Raw genomic sequence first — 17,465 nt, 5'->3', positions numbered from 1 at the left:
TTCTTAACTTTCATTGATGATTTCTCCAGACGCACTTGGGTATACTTCTTAAAACTCAAGAGTGAAGTATTTAACATGTTCCTGGCCTTTAAGGCCTTTGTTGAAAAACAATCTGGACATCAAATTCTTAAGCTAAGATCTGATAATGGCGGAGAATATGTTAACAAAAAACTCATCAACTTTTGCACTGAGAATGGAATTCAAATGCAACATATTGTTCCATATACTCCACAAAAAAATGGTGTAGCTGAAAGGAAGAATCGCACCTTAAAGGAAATGGCTAATTGTATGCTTCAATCTAAAGGACTTAGTCTTAATTATTGGGCAGAAGCAATTAACTGTGCAAATTAAATAATAAATCGCACTCCTACTAAGGCTTTAAAGAATATCACTCCAGAAGAAGCATGGAGCTTAATTAAACCAGATGTAAGTCACTTTCGTGTTTTTGGAAGTGAAGCATGGGCTCATATTCCAGATGAGAAACATAAAGCTTTAGAACCTAAGAGTGAAAAATGTATTTTTGTTGGATATTCTCAAGATGTCAAAGGATATAGACTTATTCCACTTAAGTCCAAGAATGTTATCATTAGAAGAGATGTAAAGTTTGCTGAAAATATATCGGCCTATGAGCCTAGTTCGGCAGATGTGCCACCTCTTCCTATCTCTTCTACTTTTGAAAATATTTCTTCTTCAGATGATGAAAGCGAGGATGACAATCCTCCCCCACTTTCTCAAGATCCTCCTTCATCTACTCAGCTTCCAAAATGGGTCCATGCTACTCGGGATGCAGCAGGTGATCTTGCTGGTGATCCTATAGATCAGCGACGTACACGTTCTCAGTTTGATAGAGCCTCTTCTTTACTGGCTCATGCTTCAGTGAATTATGATCCTGACACCTTTGGAGAAGCTTTAGGCCATCCAGATTGGGAAGCAGCTATGAATGAAGAATATCATTCATTATTGGTAAATGATACATGGGATCTTGTTCCTCTACCAAAGGGACGAAAACTTGTTAGATGAAAATGGGTTTACAGAACCAAGTATGGACCAAATGGGAAAGTTGATAAACATAAAGCTCATCTTGTTGCTAAGGGTTTTTCACAAGTTGAAGGCATTGAATATACTGAAACCTTCTCCCCTGTTTCCAAAATGAACTCTATCTGCCTTGTTCTTTCCCTTGCTGCCTCTTTCAAATGGGAAGTCCATCAGATGGATGTTAAATCTGCCTTCTTGCATGGGGACTTGCATGAAGAAATCTATACGGAACAACCTATTGGATTTATACAAACAGACACCAGCCTTGTATGTCGGCTTAAGAAATCCCTTTATGGTCTCAAGCAAGCTCCTTGAGCTTGGTATGCCAAAATGGATAACTTTCTTTTAGAATCTTGCTTTTCTAGGTGTCATTCTGACAATACTGTCTACACTAAGAAAGTGGGCAAGTCTATTATCATTCTTGTTCTTTATTTTGATGATCTTATCCTCACTGGTAGTGATCCCAACCTTATCAACCATGTGAAGTCCAGCCTTAAAAAGAAGTTTGAAATGATAGACTTAGGACACTTACATTATTTTCTTGGTCTTCAAGTCTTGCAATCCAAGGAAGGTATTTCCCTTTCCCAGTCCAAGTATGCCTGTGATATTCTACGCCATTTTCACATGGAAGACTGTAAGCCATCCCCTTCTCCCTTTCAGTCTGGAGTCAAACTTTCAGTCTCTTGTACTTCTCCTGAAGTTGATGCTACCTTATACCTCAACTTGTAGGAAAACTTTTGTATCTAACCCATACTCGTCCTGACCTTTCCTTTGCTGTTGGCCTTGTTGCTCGGTTTATGCAAAACCCACGTGAAATTCATTGGAAAGCAACTAAAAGAATACTTCGTTATGCTAGAGGTACAGTTCAGTTTGGGATTCATTACAGTGCCGAAGCATCTCCTCTATTGTTTAGTTTCACTGATTCCGATTGGGCTGGTGACCTTGATGATCAGAAGTCTACTGCAAGTTATGTGTTCACTCTTGGTTCAGGACCTATTACATGGGCTTGCAAGAAACAAGGTGCCATTTCTCTTTCTTCAGCAGAAGCAGAGTATCGTGGTGCAATAGAAGCCAGTAAGGAAGCCTTGTGGCTTCGTCAGATCCTGTGAGAGTTTGGCTTTCAGCAGCAACATCCGACTACACTTTGGTGTGATAATCAAAGTTCCATTCAACTATGCAAAGATCCATTCCAACATCAGCGCAGCAAACACATTGAACTGCACATGCACTTCATCAGAAAGCTCATTCACGACCATGTTCTTGAAGTGCAATATTGTTCAACAGATGATCAAGTTGCAGACATCTTTACAAAGGCTCTCACAGAGGCAAAGTCCACTAAACTTTGATTTATGGTTGGAGTTCAGGAAGTTGTCACTAAGGGGGGATAGGCTCTAGTGCCTCCTTCCTTCTCCTATTGTGTCATATTTGTAAATCCTTCAATCCTATCCCAAGTTGTTCTTAAGGGGGGATGTTAGGATATTCCGACACATAGGAAATAGTTAAGTATAACTTGGTCTAGTATAAAGTTAGGTAAAGTGTGTTTCTTTACTATGTACATTTTGTAACTTACAATCCGACGATCACGATATGTAGTGATACGATGGTTCATTCTCTTCTCGGTATTATCGACACTTGATCTGTGGCTTAACACCCGATTGGTCCATGATCTCTATTTAAAGAGCATGGAGGGTCATTTGTAAGTTAACCTGTTCATGAGAGAATCTTATGTAAATTTTCATTCTTTTATTAATAAATTGCCTGAAGTGGCTGCGTTGGCTCAGGACGTGGACTGTTTCCCTCTTTGAGGGTTTTAACCACGTCAAAATACTGGTGTATTGATTTGTGATCTATGTGTGAGTGGTGTCCTTTGGTGTTCTGTCTGAGGAACTTACGCTGTAAATTCCTACATAATTTGTGCAAGTAGTTCCCTCTTAGAGAGCTAGAGATAAAATATAGACATCTTATACTTCACAATGTGAAGTTGTCTCTTTTTGAATTGAAGACATTCTAACCCAATGAATACACAAATATTCTCCAAATGAAAAAAGGCTATTGATAAAATAGAGACCCTGCTTCTACAATAGAGTTTCATCCTCATAAACCTGGGAAAAACATGGTCAAGTGGAAAGGGAGAGCATAAAACTCTTCACTTCTACAATCATTTTTAAATGAACAAAACTTATCCCACCAATGATAGCCTTTATCTTTCCTTATTGAAATCTCTCCGATATGTAGAGAATTATCCAAAAAATTTGCTACGATGCGAGCAACTAAAGGTGGTGATGAGAAAATCACATTGATAATGTCATTGAATTGTGAAAAAAGGCATTACAAAATGTGTAAAGTTAAAAAAAATTCAAATTTCAAGAATGAAAGGGAATGTTGCGACAAAAAACGGCTAGCCTACAATGTTGAAATAGATTTTGACCACATAAACTCATGTATACCATGCATTTGGAGACCCCACAAGAAATATATACAATCCCTAGTAATTCATCTTTACAACTACTATGAACCTTCCAATCCCTATTTAAATACATGGCTAAAATTTACGCAATAGATATCTAAGCTTAAATGTGCTTGAAAATTTTAAGGTTTAACAATCTATAAAATCATAACATAGTTCCCTAATGTCTACCTTAGGCTTATTATCAATTTCATGCTAAATTTTCTAGAACATTAGAACTTGGATGTTCCAAAGGTATTTAAAATTACTAAAAATGTGTATCAAACCAAATAACTTTTGTCACTCTCATCCATGACAAGATGAAGGAGAAAAGATGTGAAGTGTTAAAAGAGGGGAAAAGTTGATCTATCACATTTTCCGCTATTCAAAAGTGTTATTTTAAAAGGTCTTTAGAATTATTGGAAATTAGTATCATAACAAACAAATTTTGTCACTCTTATCCCTCACAAGATGTAGAAGAATAGGTCTGAAGAGTTCAAAGGAGGAAAACATGATCTGTCAGAATTTATCTTTTTCAGAAGTATAAAATCCATATTATAGATGTGCAATGAAATTCCATGCATGGTGGAAGTAATATGTTGTTGTAATTCTACTCCAAAGCCACATAACCATAAAAGGGAAAAGAATTCAGTCCAATATTCATGGAAAATCAAGTGGTGCAAGTACTCAATTTATTGTCCTTGTTTTCATTAAGAACATGATTCCATTGTACATGTGTCACTTCCTATACAATGGAATTGAGCTTGAGAACTTTTACATTAGTAAGCATCCACATCCCTAAGTCAACCAGGTATAAAGCACCACATATTTAGATTCTAGATCGAAATATAAATTAAAATAGTTAATTCTTTATTTCATACAATAAGCTAGAAATCTATGCATGATCACCATAAATATAGCGTGTTGTAGAAAGAACCGGTATTATGAATACCACTAAAGCATTTTTATGCCAAATAAATACGTTAGAAGTGTAAAATGCATGCAATATTGCATTTAAAACTACTTTTCCCACTCCCCCCAACCAAAAAAAACATTAACAATCACCCTTAACACATTGTTCTTAGAAATTTTATACTTAAAGACCACGTGCACTATTTCAAGGATTATAAGTTTTGGTCCATTATGCCATTGAACTCATGAAATGTATTTTAGGAAAGGAAACATATAACTACATGGATCAAAACATTCATGGTAGAATTAACAACCTTATTTAAATAATTCTTTCGTGTGATAACACAAGTGATGACAACTAGGGAACAAGCTCATGTTTGTGGGTAGATAAGTTCATTCATTCCCTAAAATGTAAGTTTCAAAGCAATTTCTAGTGCCTTAAAACTCATTAATTGCCAAAATAAAATAGGCATAAGAAGAAAGGAAATACAGATTCCTTATGATATAAGCAAAAAAATTATGGATTATAAATTCCTAAGACATACACAAAACGAAATTACAAACAACCTATTTGTAACCTTCAAAAATAGTTATCAAGACATACCGAGAGAGATCCTATAAGAATAAAACACCAATGTATACCATAATATGAGTGGAATCATAATATGGAACAAAATGAAAAATGAGAACTAAAGTTGTTGATACAATCAATGTCGCATATAACAAGAAAGTTGTTTTCATAATATGAAATTTCAAGATATATGTCACGACAAAGAATAAAAATTCAAGGTCATGGAAATTACAAACAACCTATTTGCAACTTTGAAAAATAGTTATCAAGACATATTGAGAGAGATCCTATAAGAATAAAACACCAATGTATACCATAATATGAGTGGAATGATAATATGGAACAAAATGAAAAATGAGAACTAAAGTTGTTGATACAATCAATGTCGCATATAACAAGAAAGTTTTTTTCATAATATGAAATTTCAAGATATATGTCACGACAAAGAATAAAAATTCAAGGTCATGTCTCATGTCCTTGAATGAGGGAAAAAAAAAAAGTCTTGGGTATAATTTCAAAAAACAATAAATTAATAATCAATGTTCTTAAATGGGGTCGCATACACTTATAGAATGAAGTAGAAGCATAACCCTAAAAGTAGATATGTTACTTGCCTCTATGGTAAGGTTACATACTTCCTTCATAGATTCAATATCCCATTCCTTATGGGCATGTATGAAACTTTTGGTTGAGACAACAACACAAAGAACACAATATTGAATACCAAATATGTGTAGCTTCTCCTTCAGTATAATATGTGCAAGTATTTCACTCCACAAGTATGAAAAAAGTTAGTCATTCTAAGTTGTATCCTTTGAGTTTCAATTTTTCCTGCTCTACTATTTTACCTATGACCAAAATAATAAACATATATTAGTGATAATTATTCATGCATACCTAACAATAATGTTGAGTGCACTTAAGGGGGTGATAAAGATAGCTAGAGCAAGCGCATACACTGCAAAATTGACAACCTCTCCAACAATCACTTTTATAATTGACCACATCAAGCCAATTAGTTTGTCTACTTATTCTCTATCAAAGATAAATAAACTTCTGCAAGTACATATCATGTTTAATGTGCTTGAAAACATAAATTAAAAATGAAAACATAAAGTGGTCAGTGAACTATGTGCATCAACACACCAAAATAAGGTATGAGATTCCAAAATAATCATTGCATATGGAGCGAAACAACTTAGATATTATACAATAAAATCCCTTTCAGATCAAACAAGAATAATATTATTGTTTTCATGTGAGAAAAATGAGTTGTCCATACCAAGATGGAAATATACTCAAAAGTGTAGTAGGATCTCAAAACATAGTAATGCAATTTGCAAACTATGTTAGGTTTGAGATATTGAGGGTTCTAGGTTCTGCAAGGAAAGATCATTACACTACTTGTGAAATAAATAAAAAACTAATACACATATTCTAAAATCATATAACTCAAAAATTTTGAGAATTTTATAATTAAGATAGATAAGATTTTTTTAGTCCACTGAAAAACAGAACAAGAATTGATTTCTCAAACACAAAAACACTATGTGGGCATGCAATAAAGAAATTATTCATAGCCAGTCTTCAATTACACAACTAAAAGCATAGGAAAAGTGTGAGAATAAAGAAAACATTATGCACTTACTAGTAATCATGCCATCCCACCAAAGTGGCTCATATAGGTATGTATAGCCACCTACTCTTGCAGGACATTTCCATGTGCACTATCATTTCATTAAAACCATCTTAGATCCATCTAACACCAGATCTATCGTGCATCGAGAGAGGTATCAAATCCATCAAGATGAAAACCTTATTTTTTGGTGTATATAACTTGAGTAAAGGTTTTCACCTCGAGCGATTTTATCCCTCTCGGCACATGATAGATCTAGTGTTCGATGGATCTAAGGTCATTCCAGTTGAGGGCAACAATATCACACTTTTAGACATATCTCTCACCATTGCAAAGCACCACAGGTGCCACTTTCACATAGAAATTTTGTAATTAAATTGAAATAATCGACAAAAAGGAAATCAATTACATTCATTTCCCATATCAATCATTTTTTCTTGCTATCATAAATTGAAGTTTGAAAACAATGATATATCATTATTATCACCTTCAATGTGAAATTCATACATTCAATGCTTGGAATAAACAAAAGTAATTATATCTTGCTTTTAAGTTACCATGAGGATGACCTGCATTCCAAATACTAGACGATGAAGCTTTAACTTCAAACCATGCCTTCAAATGTGTGCCCATTCAAATAGATTTCAACTACGATCTTTCCCCAATTGGTCAATGATTTGATGGAAATGGTTTGTATGGAGAGACCATTCTAGAAAATTCATAGAGACTCACCTTTACTAATACATAAGTATTATTTCTCTACTCTAGGTGAAATGAAAGAGATATGGTTGGTTCTTTTTTACTCAAACACAACACCAATGATGTAACACGATCGTAATCCACCACTCAGAAATAGAAGAAATATAATAATACAATTTTTTAAACTCTGGTCTCATTGTTCTTATGAGAAATTCCCACACATAAACACATGACATGAGAGATTCAATTCTCTCTTGATGGTTTCACATAGATAGGCTCACAACTCCTCACAGATAATGCTACAGATGTTGATTCAATCCTCCTACAACACACAATCCACACCAACGATTACATCCAATATCAAGGGGACACCTCAACCCCAAAGAGAATAACCTTTTGATTTCATACAACTTGATGTGAGGAAAATAGCCAGTAGGCTATTAATGGTACCAGTTATTCCAATAAAGCCGTAAACCTCACATTTACAATTCTAATTACCTATATCTATGAACATGAATTCCTGCAAGTGCCTAAGCTGCAATCCTTGATCCACATACATGAGTTCAAAAGCATCTGTACCATTTAAATTCATAAACTACAATAGAAAATATACATTGAAACTTACAAACAAAAGAAGGAAATAGAAATTTAACACTGTAATTCTCACATATGTGAAAATATGTATTAATACACATATACAATCTCATAGTAATGTTAGGAAGATTACAAATGTTTTCCTTATAGTTTATAAGGGAACTATAACAACCATAGACAAACTTAGTCATTAAATCCTTAAGCATCTCCTAAAATATAGTAAGAAATCAAGTTACCAAATCCTCTATCTTATCTACATGAATCTCTCCATGATTTCTCAATAATATTCATCCCTATTATCTCTCATTTATTCACCTTTCATTGACATGTATATTTCTAGATTTAATTTACATTATCATATTTTTACATCATATAATTCATTAAAGAATACAAATATGAATTATTCTCTTCCACTCCCTCTTTAACAATTATTTGAAATTTCGTTTTTGTCACTTGGTCCTTAAACTTGTTTCTTAGTGTTCGCATCTTCATTGTTTTTGGATTTATGGTATTCTTCTTACATCCTCCATGCTTTCACCTTGTTCCTTCAAAGATACATGTTATTGAAGTACATATAAAATAATTACCACTCACCAAAATACATGGTTTTCTAGTCATTGTCTTTGTTAGTTCTCCAAGAACCTCTTTCCTGTACATGGTTCGTCAACTATCTTTTTGTCGCAAATAGATTTTACCTATAAGCCTATTTTCGATGCCCCTATATCATCCATCATGATGCCTAGGATCTTGTTTCCCTCCCAACTATGATTAAGGACATGAAATCCATCCATGAACCCTGGTTCATTGTAATGAGACCCACATTTCACTTAGATGTCGAAGAATTGGTCAAAATCTCTTATTTTATCATCTTCTCAGTGTTCGCATCTTCTATCGTTTTGGATTGATCGTCTTCTTTTCGCATCCTCCATGCTTTCACCTTATTCCTTCAAACACACATGTTGTTGATGTCCATATAAAATAATTACCCCCCACAAAAATACATGGGTTTCTAGTCGTTCTATCCATCGATTCTTTAGGAAACTCTTTCTCGTACATGGTTCATCAACTATCTTTGTGTTGCAAATAAATTTTACTTGTAAATGTTTTCCCCTTTTCATATTTTTCATCATTTTATGCTATCATTATTTCTTTCGCATAAGCTTGTTGTTGATGCCCCTGTATCATCCATCCATGATGCCTAGGGTCTTGTTTCCCTCCCAACTATGTTTAAGGAGATGAGATCCATCAATGATCCCCAGTTAATTGTAATGGCACCCACATTTCTCTTAGATGCCAAAGAGTTGGTCAAAAGAGCTTATGCTATGGCTAATGCTGAAGATTTTAAATGTTGTTCATGTAGTTTTAAAAAATAAATTATTAATGGCATCCACATCTCACTTTTATGTGAAAAAACCTTACAGTAAAGCTAATGCTAAGATTTATAGATATTGTTCATATAGTTCCAAAAAGTTAAATTAAACCTTAAAATTCCATTTTACCCATTAACCATGTGTATGCCAAGAGACTCATAATCAACATGAAAAATTCGAAATAAGTTAAACTAGCACGACCACATTAGTAAATGTGGTTGATATATGATAGGTAACATTTTCCATCTTTTATATGTTAATAAGTTTGTGAAAATGGAGCTATAGTCATATACCAAGCACATATATCTTAATATTAATATTAATGATAATATAATAACATTATTATAGTATCATAATATGAATTATTACATTCATATTATTAATAATATATCTATATTATAAATATTAATATCAATAAATTATATTATTAATGAGTGATTGAGGATTTTTGTGGTGAGAATCTTGAGAATGATTATTTGGAATATTAACCATAGTAGTCATTTTTATGTTGACATTTCAAGTCCACAACAATACTCATCGTTAGGATAAATCCACAAAGAAGAGAAAGGAAAAAGGGAATAAATAGGGAAAGGAAGGATGAGAAGAGAGAAATGGCCGACCAAAGAACTCTAATATTAATTAAATGGGAAAAAGGAAAAAAATACAAGTTAAGGAAATAATTAGAAATAGATATATTTAACTATAATAATAATTATTAACAAATCTTATATCTAGGATAATGGTGAATTAATAAAGATAAGATTATATTATTATTACGATAATTAATTATCCTTGCTATTGGTAGTAATTACTACTAATAATGAAGTTTAGTTAATAATAAAAAATTATATTATTAACTCGATTAATAAACATTATATTAATTTAAGCCTCTATTAATAATAACTATTAAAGTAATGGTGGAATATAAATATTAATAAAATGATATAATTTAAAGGGGAATAAATGAGGAGATAAGGATTTTTTTTTTCTCTGTAAATGCTAATTCTATTAAAAGTGAAAAAAATATGTACAATAAGGTTATGTCCTCAGAGGAGGCCTAAGCCAGTCCTCAGCCAGAAAAACAGGGATATTACAATGCAGCCCTTCATCCAAAATTACAATGCAGACATACTGACTAGATTTACCATACTTACAATTTTCATGGCCTGCATTGACTGACATTACAAAAAAGCCTTCTGCATAATCATATGTAAGACAGAGAGAGAGGTCTGGATTTTCAGCTATAACAGCCTGAAGCTTGAGATTAAACCAGTTATCTACCCCTAACTTCAGACTCAAAACCATAAAAACAAAAAAACAAAACATATGAGCTAGAAAGCCACCCGGCAAGAAGTAACTGTGCTCAATCGACATGTCTTGGCAGAGCTGGCGCATCCTCCTTTTCCTGGCTGGTGGAGGCCAGCCAAGTAACTAGACCATCTTCATCCAGAACTGGCTCGCCATCCGGATGAGTAACCAGGTGCAGAACTCCAATATCTTGTTGAGATGGCCCGCAAACTATAACGTCTTCCTGTAATGGAATCGGCTGCTGAGGCTGTTCCGGAGCTGGGGCGTCTTCGTGCATATGGTCCACATGATAAACTCGTCCTGATAGATCTCCGAGCAAAATGCTGTCATCTTGAGAAGGAGCGGAAACAGAAGAGGCCGAGCGAGACGAATTGCCCTCCTCTTCAGAGACAAGTACTGTGAAATTGACTGTCACGATGGGCCTATTGAGCTGACTCTAGAAAGAGAACCTGGCAATATGATAAGAACTGTTCGGACGAATCCCATCCTGTTCCAACGACGGAGACGAGGGCGGAGCAGAGGTAATAGGAGCAACAATCTGAGGCGCAGATCGAACAAGGCCTCCTCTATTTCCTGAGTGACTTCCCCTGCGAGGGATGCCTCGTCTGCGCGGCATAGTAGCAAGGGCAAAGAACCAGGGAAAGCAAATGAGATAAAGTGGACCAGGAGAAGAGAGAGCTCTAAAAAACTCAGGGCGTCTCCAGCACCGATCGAGCAACCAAACCCAAATGACACTGCAACAAAGCTGAGGCGACTTAGCCCCATTATACCCTGAACCATTAATGGCATTACGCGGATCCATGTCCCGGAGCCAGAGTACAATCAGAATCGCCATGCTCGAAATGAATTCGAGCCGACTTCGAGGCTGCAACAGAATTAAATCTCCCACCTTGAACTTGTTAAATCCATCTACCGCCTGTACCATGCAGTCCGCCGGCCTGCCATCCGTTAGGCCAGCTGTCTGTTCGGCGGAGTTCTTCATTTATTGCTGGAGGGATCACCCGCATCCGGGTAGAGGAGATAAGGATTAATAATTATTGATAAATGCTATTATTATGTTAAGGAGTAAAGTTAATAGTTATTATTAAAGAAATATTAACTTAATATTGAAATAAAATATTAGTATATTATAATTATTGGGATGAATTGTTCTTATTATAAGTTAGGAATTTTTTTTTTTAAAGGAGGAATGGAAGGATGTGGGAAGGGAGGGGAGGAAGAGATTTATGAGGGGAAGATGAATATAAGGAGCATTAAAATTAGGAAAACGGATATGAAAGGGAATAGGTGAAATTATTTAAGGATTAGTTATGGTTGATAGTTCTCGTGTTTTGAGTAAGTGAAAGAATCTAAATTCTACTTACTTCCAGACCACCATCTCTATTCAGATTTTGAGGATGGTTTATAATTTCAGAGCTTCCTGAAATTTTTGTTTGTATTGATACTTCTCTTTAGCTTTTATTTTAGTCTTCAAGGAATATGTGGTGACATGTCTTGGTTGAGTGTTCTATAAGCGCAAAAGACCTAGTTCTGCTATTTTTGATGCCAGCACCATGTTCTTTGAGCCTTATTTTAAAGGACCTCCCAGTCTCTCCAATGTAACAATTCCCACATGAACAAGATCCCATGGAAACTGTCAATGTCTACTCAAAGAGTTCACCTTGAAAGGTGAATAAAGTAGAACAAAGACATATTTTAGCAAGCTTCATAGCCTGGGGTTCTATGACTACTTTTACCAGCAGACAGCTTCATCTGATAGAATATTCGTGTAGAGCTGGACCACATCAAACTAACATTATTATCCCTAGGATCTAATTTTTCTTTATTTATAAGTTCTATATAATTATTGAAGTATTTAATGTAATAATTGGTCTTAACAACCATAGGTTCAAGTTTTCTATCAACATATTTTGTTAATTCATATGTGGGTGCCCCAATAATGTTGACAATAGGCCTAAGGGGGACACCTGCTTTATGATTTTTTGGGGCTCTATAGATCTATGGAACTATTTCACTATTAGGGGAAATATGTTTCTTCATTCTTTCGTCAATCTCTTAGTCTTTCCATTGTAACAATTCCCATATGAACGAAATCCCATAGCAATTCTCGATGGCTGATCAAAGAGTTCACCTTGAAAGGTGAAGAAAGTAGAATAGAGACATATTTCGGCAAGCTTCGTAGTCTGGAGTCCATGACTCCTTTTACCACCTGGACAGCTTCATCTAACAAAATCTTCATGAAGAGATGGACCACATCAAAACTAACAATATTATCCTCGGGATCTAAGTTTTATTTGTTTATATGTTCTATATAATGATTAATGCAGTATTTAATGTAAGAATTGGTCTTGCAAACCATAGGTTCAATTTTGATAGAAACATATTTTGCTAATTCATATGTGGGTGCCCCAATAGTGCTCACAATAGGCCTAAGTAGGGAATCTACTTTATGAATTTTTGGGGCTTCGTAAATATATGAGGCTATTTCACTGTCAGGGGAAATCCACTTCTTTATTCTTTCATCAACATCCTAGTCTCTCCATTGCAGCAATTTCCACATGAACAATATCCCATAACATCACGTCTTATCTCCCTCTCTCTTTACCTCCAACTCCATCTCTCTTTATGCATTTCTTCTAACCTCCCCCTCTATTTCCCTCCAACTCCATCTCTCGCTCCCTCCCTCTCTCCTTCTCTCTCTCTTCCTTCCTCTCTCTTCATTTCTCTCTCACCTCCCTCTGTCTCTCTCCCCCATCTTTCTCTCTCCCCCCTCCTTCTCTCTCTTCACCCTCCAACCCTATCACTATCTCCCTCCCTCTCTCCCTCTCTCTCCTTCTCTTCCCCCTTCCTTTCATATCTCCTTCTTTGTATCTCTATCTCACCCAAAAATATATGCATTCTCTTTCCATCTGTCCCATGTCACCCCTCTCTCTCTCCACTCTTCTCTCTCTATGTCTTTCTTCTTCATTTTATCTCCATACCTCCCTTGTCGCTCCCTCTATCACTTTATGTCTTTGTTGTTCGCTCGATATATATATCTAGAGTTAATATATATCATGATATATTAATATATATTATAATCTAGAAAATTAAATATCATATTAAATTTAATATTGTATTTATCCAAAGTTATTAAATTTAATAATAGTAATATTATATTTAATAATATTTTTAAGGCATGATAACAAAAATTATAATAAAACTACTTCAATTACGAAAAAACTTTGGGCAATAATCACATAAGAAAAAAACTACATCAAATTAATATTTTCAAAAGGTTAAGACTTTAATATATCCATAGGATATGGTTTTCCCCTTTAAAATTCATTTTAAAAATATTTAATCAAAAGAAATATTAAAAGATTTTGGTGCATGATTTTCAATTCCTTTTGTTGAATTAACTTTTTTCCTTTGATTTAAGAGATGCTATTAGCTTTAGTAAATGAGAGTAAAGATGTTTAATATTTTACCAAATTGAGAATTTTAATGTCGTAATTTTTTTGTTAAAGGTAAATATATGATCCATTCAAATTCACATATATGATAAAGGAACTATTAAATGTATGATTTAATTTATTATACATTCAAATTATATATAATAATACATAGTTATATTTTAATAATTAATCTTAGTCCATTAATATGATTAAAAAGTTATATATAATTTAAGATTCAAGCTAATGTTTTGCTCGACATTAGTAAAAACTAACTTTTATTTTTTGAGGACTTGACATACACATAGAGGTCATACTAGGTTGTAGAATAAACTAGCTAGTAAAAACTAACTTTATTTTTTTGAGGCCATGACATACACATCGAGGTCATACTAAGTTGTAAAATTTGGCTCTCCGTGCAACGAGTACATTCCAAAAACTATAAACTAGGACAAACAAATTGAATTCTGAAAAAAAAGCTTCCAAAAAAATTGTGCTGACCATGCATGTAGCTAGTAGCACAATAAATAGCATCAACCTTGATTACATATGGAATGTAAATGGCGGAAAAATGAAGGTTGTATGTAGCACTATAAATAGCATCAACCCTCATTACATATGGAATGTAAATGGCAACAAAATGAGGGTTACATGTAGCACTATAAATAGCATCCACCTTGATTACATATGGAATGTGAATGGCAGAAAAATGAAGGAAATGCAACGTTAAAAAATAAAACTAAAGGGAATTTTAACTAAGCAAACCACAGATTTGCTTTAATCTTGCAACTTGAGAATGAGCATGCTATTAACGAAGTTTAGCGAGAGACTTTTTTTACCGAAAAGCTTAGCTACTATTCAAACAAGCATAAAAGTCACAAGGCCAATGCTAAATGAGATCTCCTTGATGACACCAACCAAAATGGAAACCATAATTTTGAATATCCAGAAACAAGAATTTGAGTGCTTAGTTGTGAAAAACGTTTACCCGTACACAAATTCAAAGATTCACACCTTGATAAAAAGAAAAGCCAAATTTGTGGACCATGCATGCTTAAACATATAAGGTTTAGCAAAATAGTTAACTATAATTAGAAAATCGTTTATCAATAGCAGAAGTCATGACCTAAAGACAAGGATTTCTTAGCATGTGTATAATGGAATTGACAAAACGATTGTTTTCCTTGACTTAAAGAGGAAATAATTTACACATGGGAAAAAGTTAGAAATTACATAAATTTACAAAGAAAGTGGATGTTAACTAAATATCCATTAAATAATAATTAAAATAGATGAATGAAACTATCATAATAGAGGGCAACAACCAATGGAAACTCTAAGCAAGTTCAAAAGTTGTAGTGCATGACCAAAATAACTTCACATATTCGCAGTTCAAGTTAAAGTAGGTTATTATAAATGTTCTTTTCATGATTAGTTAGAAATAAAATATCATTTCAAAATCTATCCCCCAAATAAAAAACGGCCTTAGGGAAATAGTAGGATATGAACCCAAACAAGCAACAAAATTGTCATTATATATTGTAAACCTAAGTTTACTGATAAAGTCACAATACCTATCAAAGAAAGGGCACAAGCTCAATTAAGGAAGATAATGGCAATAGTACATAATAAATGTGACAATAGCATAGAAGATATTAGGCAACATATTAACCATGGGAACATTTTAGGACCAGAGTGAAGATGCATAAAATGTAATGATTATAGGCCTATAACAAAAGAACAATCAAGTAAATCAATTAGACAAAGGGATATATGTGCACAAAATTACACAACAATATAGGTTACTAAAATGCCACAATTTTTAGTTTGGTTTATAAAAAAATTAGGTTGTGAATATTATAATTCATCACATGCAGTATTGATAACATAGTGCTATAATCAACTAGAGAAAAGCTAGAAACTATATGGATTTAGAATATCAAGCCCTGATGCAAGGAGATTGTATTATTTGTTAGAACAAACAAAGCAAATTTAGAACATGAAAAATGTAAAAGTGAACTACCTTGATGGGAAGATCTCAAAGCATTGGGAAGATACATCCATGCTCTGACTCCAACAGATCTTGCCTTCCTTAGTCCTTTCTTCTCCATGATGAATCTAACACTAATGAAAATACTCAACGAGAGTGCAAGAATCAATCTCGTGACATTATCACAAGACATGTCAGAGGAGGAGCCTAGGTTTTATGGTAATTCAATGATCTAAACCTGACCCATCAAAATAAATATTTACAACAAATGAAATAAACATGCATTCTTTGCCAAAAACAACAAATATTGAGTAACAAACTACGAAGGTTCAACTTCTAACTTTGGCAGCCCTCTCAATCACAGGAATTTTAATACAAACTGAAAATGAAATGAATTTTTATAAAAACAAAAATGAAACCAACTAATCTCACCAAAATAAAAATAAATCAAAACCAATAATAGCAACATGGACTCATGCAAGGGCCTCCCTTGAATGAGGCCCACCTGGAATCTCTAGTAAATTGTCAAACCTTCCTCACAGAGCATGACAAAAGCAAAACGAATGGATAATGTGATTGATCAAGTACAAAGCCCCTTCTTTCCTATCTTCCTTTCAAGAAAGATGCAAAAAAACCAAGATCGCCCCTACAATGGGGGGGGGAGGCCCATTGACTGTTGGTGCATACTGGAGTGGCTTTGATTTATTGGCATTGCAACAAGCATCATTTCCTTGTCCCAACCTCCCCTCGGTAGGTTCAACATCCTTTTATATGAGGAAAGGCACTAGAGAAAGAAATAAAGAAATAATGCAAGTTATGTTTTGAGTTAGAATCTGGCTTTCGACTTTTGGAAGTAAACAAAGGCCACTGCACTTCCTTTCTTCCTTTGTGATTTTCCATCTATTGGGAAGAAATTTGTCTATGTGTTGCATGCATTTTCCTCCCATATCATCCAAAAGTTCTGATCGCTAAACCAATTGTAGTTGCTTCCTTCCAACCAGGCAAGGAGAAGAATGGAGTTGGTTTAGGACACATGAAAATGATTTTGTCTGGTGTTAGATGATGAATTTCCTAGTTCATTCACTAATAAATAAATATCGGTGAATGTCAGTTGGGCCTTGTTCAAGCTGCAGGATTGGGGGGTTGACCTGGACATGAAGTTATTTACTTCATCGAAGAACTTATGCAAGTTGTTCAATAGCTCAACAAACTTGTTCTCCATTAATTGTTGGGTAGTGTTTGCATTCAATTGAATAGTTTTCTTAGCGGGTTAACATTGTCTTTCTAGTTTTATTTATTTGGGTTTAGTGGTGAGGGATGGGGGAGCAAATTACTCAAATCAGTGAGCTATTACTAGATCAACCAACTAGTACTAAATCAAGCCTTGGTGTTATCTAGCTTGTCTAGATTATGCCTCATGGTCAAAAGGACGCCCTTCCATTAAATATTATCTACTAGCATGAAAGGTTT

At 34.3% G+C, this 17,465-nt stretch overlaps 1 pseudogene; it reads right to left on the bottom strand.

Moving 5' to 3' along the window:
* Window positions 1-4,650: 4,650 nt before the first annotated feature.
* On the bottom strand, window positions 4,651-16,188 carry LOC149244672 (putative magnesium transporter NIPA4; annotated as a pseudogene).
* Between the last annotated feature and the right edge of the window lie 1,277 nt (window positions 16,189-17,465).

The sequence above is a fragment of the Pinus tabuliformis genome, chromosome 8 (genome assembly GCF_031772625.1).
Source record: "Pinus tabuliformis cultivar Carrire ecotype Pingquan chromosome 8, CPIR1, whole genome shotgun sequence".
In the NCBI taxonomy this organism is placed as follows: Eukaryota; Viridiplantae; Streptophyta; class Pinopsida; order Pinales; family Pinaceae; genus Pinus; species Pinus tabuliformis.
This window is presented reverse-complemented; position numbering and strand designations above follow the sequence as displayed.